Source organism: Nuphar pumila, chromosome 7 (assembly GCF_984573655.1).
Source record: "Nuphar pumila chromosome 7, dmNupPumi1.hap1.1, whole genome shotgun sequence".
Taxonomy (NCBI): domain Eukaryota; kingdom Viridiplantae; phylum Streptophyta; class Magnoliopsida; order Nymphaeales; family Nymphaeaceae; genus Nuphar; species Nuphar pumila.
The window spans coordinates 48,904,691-48,910,424 of NC_143255.1; the positions used below are offsets into that span (position 1 = coordinate 48,904,691).

General features: G+C 38.9%; 1 pseudogene across 1 annotated transcript; it reads left to right on the forward strand.

Annotated features, from left to right (window-relative positions):
- The first annotated feature begins 1,513 nt into the window (after window positions 1–1,513).
- Window positions 1,514–5,002, forward strand: LOC149832194 (peroxidase 49-like; annotated as a pseudogene). The gene is made up of 4 exons (XR_016433216.1): window positions 1,514–1,759; window positions 2,804–2,995; window positions 3,940–4,105; window positions 4,385–5,002. The product of XR_016433216.1 is annotated as a peroxidase 49-like (transcript).
- The last annotated feature ends 732 nt before the right edge of the window (window positions 5,003–5,734 follow it).

Consider the following 5,734-nt stretch of genomic DNA (forward strand, 5'->3'; position numbering starts at 1 on the left):
AACTCACTAATGGATCAGGCCAACCGAGCTGTTAACCAAGCTGGCCTGTCAAAGCCTGACCCATCAATTGATGAACTATGAAAACGACTCAGTTTAGGCCGACCCGTTAGGAAAGCCTCGGCCTGCAGCCTACCTGTTAGGCCCGCGATCTTATTTGGGCGAGGCCAAACTTATTGTATTATATATAATATACATAAAATTATATGTAATACATATTTTATATTATATATACAAGGCGGCTAGCTAGTGTCGGCTTGATCCAGAACAGTTCAGGCCAGCCCTTGAACTGCCCGGTCCATTGCCCACCTCTACTTACAAATAGGCTTCCAAACAATAAAGAAAATCCCCTATTCCTCCTTTAAGATCCATTTTCTTGAAGTCCAGATTCTTTGCTAATCCATCCAACCGAAAGCTTTATTGCACTTGGACTGAGTCAATGAAACTTATAAGGTGACGTGCCATGCAAAATAAAATGCATGATTATTGCACTTGGACCGAGACACTTACTATCTTCATTGTGACGTGTGTACTTATCTTATGAATTAAATATGAGGTACCAAGATGGGCAAAGTGACTTGTTTCTGTACTCTACTAACGGCATCTTATCCTCAAATTCCTTCCTCAATCTCTTCTCCGTCCTTTTGGGTACCTGGAAAAGAGCAAGTGGATGCTAGGGGTGAGCATCGGGGCTGGCCCACTAATGGACCGATCGTTGATCGGGCTGGCTTGGTCAACGGTAGAACCCATTTACTATCGGTCCGGGTTTTGTTGTACCTTAAGCAGTTTGGGTCTGATCAATATAACGCTGATTTTACATATACAATTTCGTGGAGAGAAGCCCATATATATATGTTAAGATTATGTCAAACGATAGAACCCAGTCCCCTAATTTAGTCTTCAATGGAAATGGGAGTGGTTGTAGTCAATCGATTCCCTAGGAAAAACTATTTGTGTGATTATGAAGAAGCGGGTCACACAAAAATCAGATTTTCAATTAAACCACTCGTTAAAGAATCCATCAATTTTCTTTCAAAAAAAAAAGAAAAAAGGAATCCATCAACTATCTAGGCCCAGTCTCTGTAGTTCTTTTTTTGACCTGGCTAAACACATAATTTAACTTGTAAACAAGCTTGTTTGAGTTTAATTAGTTGCCAACCATCTCTTCCTAATATCCCAAGACAAGTGAGCCTAGTCCAAAACTCCAAGTTCAAATCAGCCTAGTCAACCATTTTTATCTGAGTTAACCCCTTTTAACTCTTTAGTCATTTTGGAACATGTTCAACCAAAAAAGAAAAGAAAAAGTGTGTGATCAACCATTTGATAAAAGCACAACGGTATCCCAAGTTATATACTTTTTCTTTATACAATATAGTGTGGCGGCTACAACCACTCTTCCATACATTTCAGAGTAATTAATTCCCCAAATTGTCCTCCTTTTCATTATATATAAGCCTTTGGGCTAACTTGGCTCTCACTACCAAGGAGCTAATTAAGGTTTCACACACAAGAAAACATGGACAGAACATTGGTGTCTCCGCGCTTCTTCTTCTTCTTCTTGTGCTTTATGCCATGCTTTCTGACTGTGTTCTCTTGGCAAACCAATGGCTATGGCTATGCCTATCTCTACCCTCAATTCTATGACAAATCATGCCCCAAGGTTCAAGAGATAGTCAAGTCTGTCGTCGCCCAGGCCGTGGCTAAGGAGACCAGGATGGCTGCGTCCTTGCTCAGGCTCCATTTCCATGACTGCTTTGTCAAGGTCAGGCCATTGCTTTTCAAGCTATAGTTTGAGTTTCCTAACGTGAGTTAACAATGATCTTAGAAGGTTTAGTGCTTCTTGGGATTAGGTAATCACGAATTCTGTTAGAAAAATATTGCATTGGAATCTTTACTCTGATGGTTTTACAAAGAAAGAATTTTGCTTTTGGAGAAAGGTTCTTCTTAACTTGTTCACTTAACTTTGTAGTTGGGTGATGAACTGACAGCCTTACCTTTACATTCTCATAATGCATACACTGCATTTCTCTTATAATCATCCTTGATTTTCCTTTAATACAAAGCAATTTAAGGAAGATGATGAGAAAAAATGCATTTGAAGATAGTGAGAGATGTCAAGGTAGGCTTAGTCAAGACTTCTAGAAATATGTGATCAAACTGGGCCCCAGATGGGATAGCTTTGGCTGGATAATCTGGATCTCATTCACTTGTTCTGAAAGAGTCCAATTGTTGATTGGGTATCTTGGACTAATTAATTTTGCATGGATCATGGTGCTGTCACCAAGTCAAGCCTTGCTACTCCAAACTGGTCTCATTTTCACTTGGAAAACGGTAGCACCTGCCAACCAGTGTTTCATATGAGAACGTGAAGATTATAAATTTTATCTTAATATCTTCCTTATTTATTTATTGTTCATAGAACCGGTCCTTTTTTCATCTTTAAAGATAGAACCAAAGTCAATATTATTCACTTTCTAATTAATGTGACGACTTTGTGGTTGGTACAGTAGCAGCCATTGCAAGGAACACGGATCCCATAATTTGAAATAGATGGGTTTCATCATACATTCAATCCTATTAGATTGTTATAGTTACTCTAAATTGCTGCAAACTTTATTGAAGATGTATAGAAAACCTTGAGAATGCTTGGGATTCATGTTAAATGTAAACTAATATTAATGAGACTTTGAAGTTCATAGTTAGACTTTGTGGATTACGATTCACATACATTAAATATTTTCCAAAGTTAGCAAAGTACTCTCTCTCTCTCTCACACACACACCAGCATGGTTTGTAAAATATGCAGGGCTGTGATGCATCAATTTTGTTGGATAGCAGTGGCAGCATAATTAGTGAGAAAACCTCAAACCCAAACAGGAACTCGGTCAGAGGGTTCGAAGTAATTGATGAGATCAAAGCTGAAGTTGAGAAGACATGCCCCGGTGTTGTGTCTTGTGCAGACATTCTCACCCTTGCTGCAAGGGACTCTACGGTTTTGGTATGCCCCATCTCTCTCTCTCTCTCTCTCTCTCTCTATATATATATATATATATATAGGGAAGGGGACCTTCAAGCTAAGGAAGGTCCAAAATCTATAACCAGATGACTCCTCTTCTTCAATGTTTCGAGTGTTTCATTGTTTGGACCTTATATATTTGTTCTTTATAATTTTAGTAAAAAATATGATTTACATGATAAGACTTTATAACATCTACACATGTTTTTTGAAATGTGAAAAATCACTCACAATGCATTTAAAACTTTACAATACAAAGTATTGTGGGCCGTTGATTTTTGACACTTTTTAAAAAATGCCGGAAAACCATAATCTGAAAACATGTGGCTTACTAAATAAATGATGAAGTCTAATATGTAAATTGATCAATGAAAAACTCTATCATTAAAGAAGGAACATCATTCATCGTCATAGGTTGTAAATTTTGGAACTTCAATTAGTTAGACGATATCTTTTCCATATATATATATATCACAAAATGACCAAGGGTACTGCAACATTCATTTGAGGGGGTGCAGTCAGGATGCCACCTACTTATCCGGAAAAGCAAGACAAGTTCACAAATTCCATTCTGGAGCACAACGCAAAATCTTCAACTTATACTAGCTTTTCAGATGAGTGCATCCAAACGCACCCTTGTCATAAATGGATAAAATAGCATCATTGAATATGTTTGGCATCATGGAAAATGCATTGAGTTCGTGAACTTCAAATTTTCTCCTATTTGCATCATGCATGCGAACCCGCCTGAAGGCTATAAGTTGATGGACTCTGATGTCTCTGTTATTGCTATGATAAAATTCATGAATTCCAACTGTTTCTGTGTTGGAGTTTGTGAACTGTGTAACATGAAATACAGAGCCCAAACAGAGTCTTAGGCCAAAGTAACAGTACTCGATCATTTTCCTGCTTTGTCTTTGTCTCAGGCTGGTGGGCCCAGTTGGGAAGTGCCACTGGGAAGGAGAGACTCGCTTGGGGCAAGCTTGAGTGGATCAAACTACAACATCCCAGCTCCAAACAGTACTATTCAAACTCTCATTACAAAATTCAAGCTCAAGGGCCTTAATCTCGTCGATTTGGTCACGCTTTCTGGTAATTTCTATCATGTTTTTTCTTTTTTTTTTTCAGTAGCAGATGTGCTTTATTATATTAAATTATCAAAAAACAGATTTTTATTGACTAAAAAAAGTGTCCTTGTGGCCTAATTTGCAAAAAAATTACGACCTCATGACATACCTTGTCCCATTCATGTCACCAAGGACTCCCCGGCCAAAATGTTGTCCTTATGACATAGTTGTAGACTAATTGCACCTTCATCCATACGAGTAACGCATGTTTCGCCAATGCTCATTTATGCCTTTGTCCTTGCAGGAAGCCACACAATTGGGTTCTCTAGGTGCACAAGCTTCAGGCAAAGGCTCTACAACCAAACAGGCAATGGGCTGCCTGATTATACACTTGATCAATCCTATGCATCACATCTCAGATCAGGGTGCCCTAGATCAGGTGGTGACAACAACCTCTTCCCACTGGATTATGTCACTGTGGCCAAGTTTGATAATTACTACTTCAAGAACATCATCGCGTCAAAAGGGTTGCTTAGCACTGATCAGATCCTCTTTACAAAGAACAAGAAGACCATGAAGCTTGTTGAGCTCTATGCTAAGGACAATCAGAAGTTCTTTGAGCAGTTTGCCAAGTCCATGATCAATATGGGCAACATTACCCCCTTAACTGGGTCACAGGGAGAGACAAGGAAGAATTGCAGGAGACTCAACTCTCCATAGAGTGTTTTAGTGGATCTAATTGGTTTAGCTTGGTGTGTGCTGTTAATATGGGAATAATGCATCATTGGTTGCAGGGAGGGCGAATTGCTAGTCGGGTCTTTGTTTCTTTTGTTGTTGATGGTGCTGTCTAGTGTTCGATGTTTGGTGGAAGTGAGGACTTTTCCTTGTCTCTTAATTTGTGTAATGCATAGTTTGGTTGCAATTAATTAGTGATCCAAAAGAGAGATTTGAAGATGGTAATTGTGATTATGACCGGTAACAAAGATTTTATTGTGTTTGATCTTTGATAATGGTTGATTTCTAACTGATTAATTGTTAGCTTAGCTTACAAAACATGAGCAAGCTCATAGTTTGGTTGCCATACTGTATGTTATATCAATGTGGTCAAAATATTTGGCTAATCTTTAATGTAAAAACAATTGATGCCAGCATATGAAAGGACTCACCAGGACACAAATTAGGTCCATTAAATGCTTCACTGTCACACCAAGTCTCAAACAGGTCTCACAGTGTTCGCGGTGCAGATTGAATAGCTCTGCCCTCACTTAACTTAACCCTATCACCCTACTCACAAGGACGACCCTGTCGAGCCTAACCTTGTTAGGCTTGGGTTTGATTGGGCTTTGACTTTATGGAGTGCAAGCCTAGGCACTACCTGCTCATGGTTAAGTTCAGCTTTTTTTGTATGACAAATTTACTTAAAGAATTTTTTGGGGGGCAAATTACAAAGGACCAACCATCTTGTGGAATACTGATAAAATTACAGAAAATTGATCACCTCATTGTAAACCTAAAATGGTGGGCTCGCTTTTCACTGCTGAAAAAAATAAGTGTTTGGCCCTTGGCCCCTACATGATCACCCAGTTGGTAAGGAGGAGCATCAGGTTGTCTACAGGTCCCAGAAGTCAAGAATTTGATTCCCATAGGGATCGAA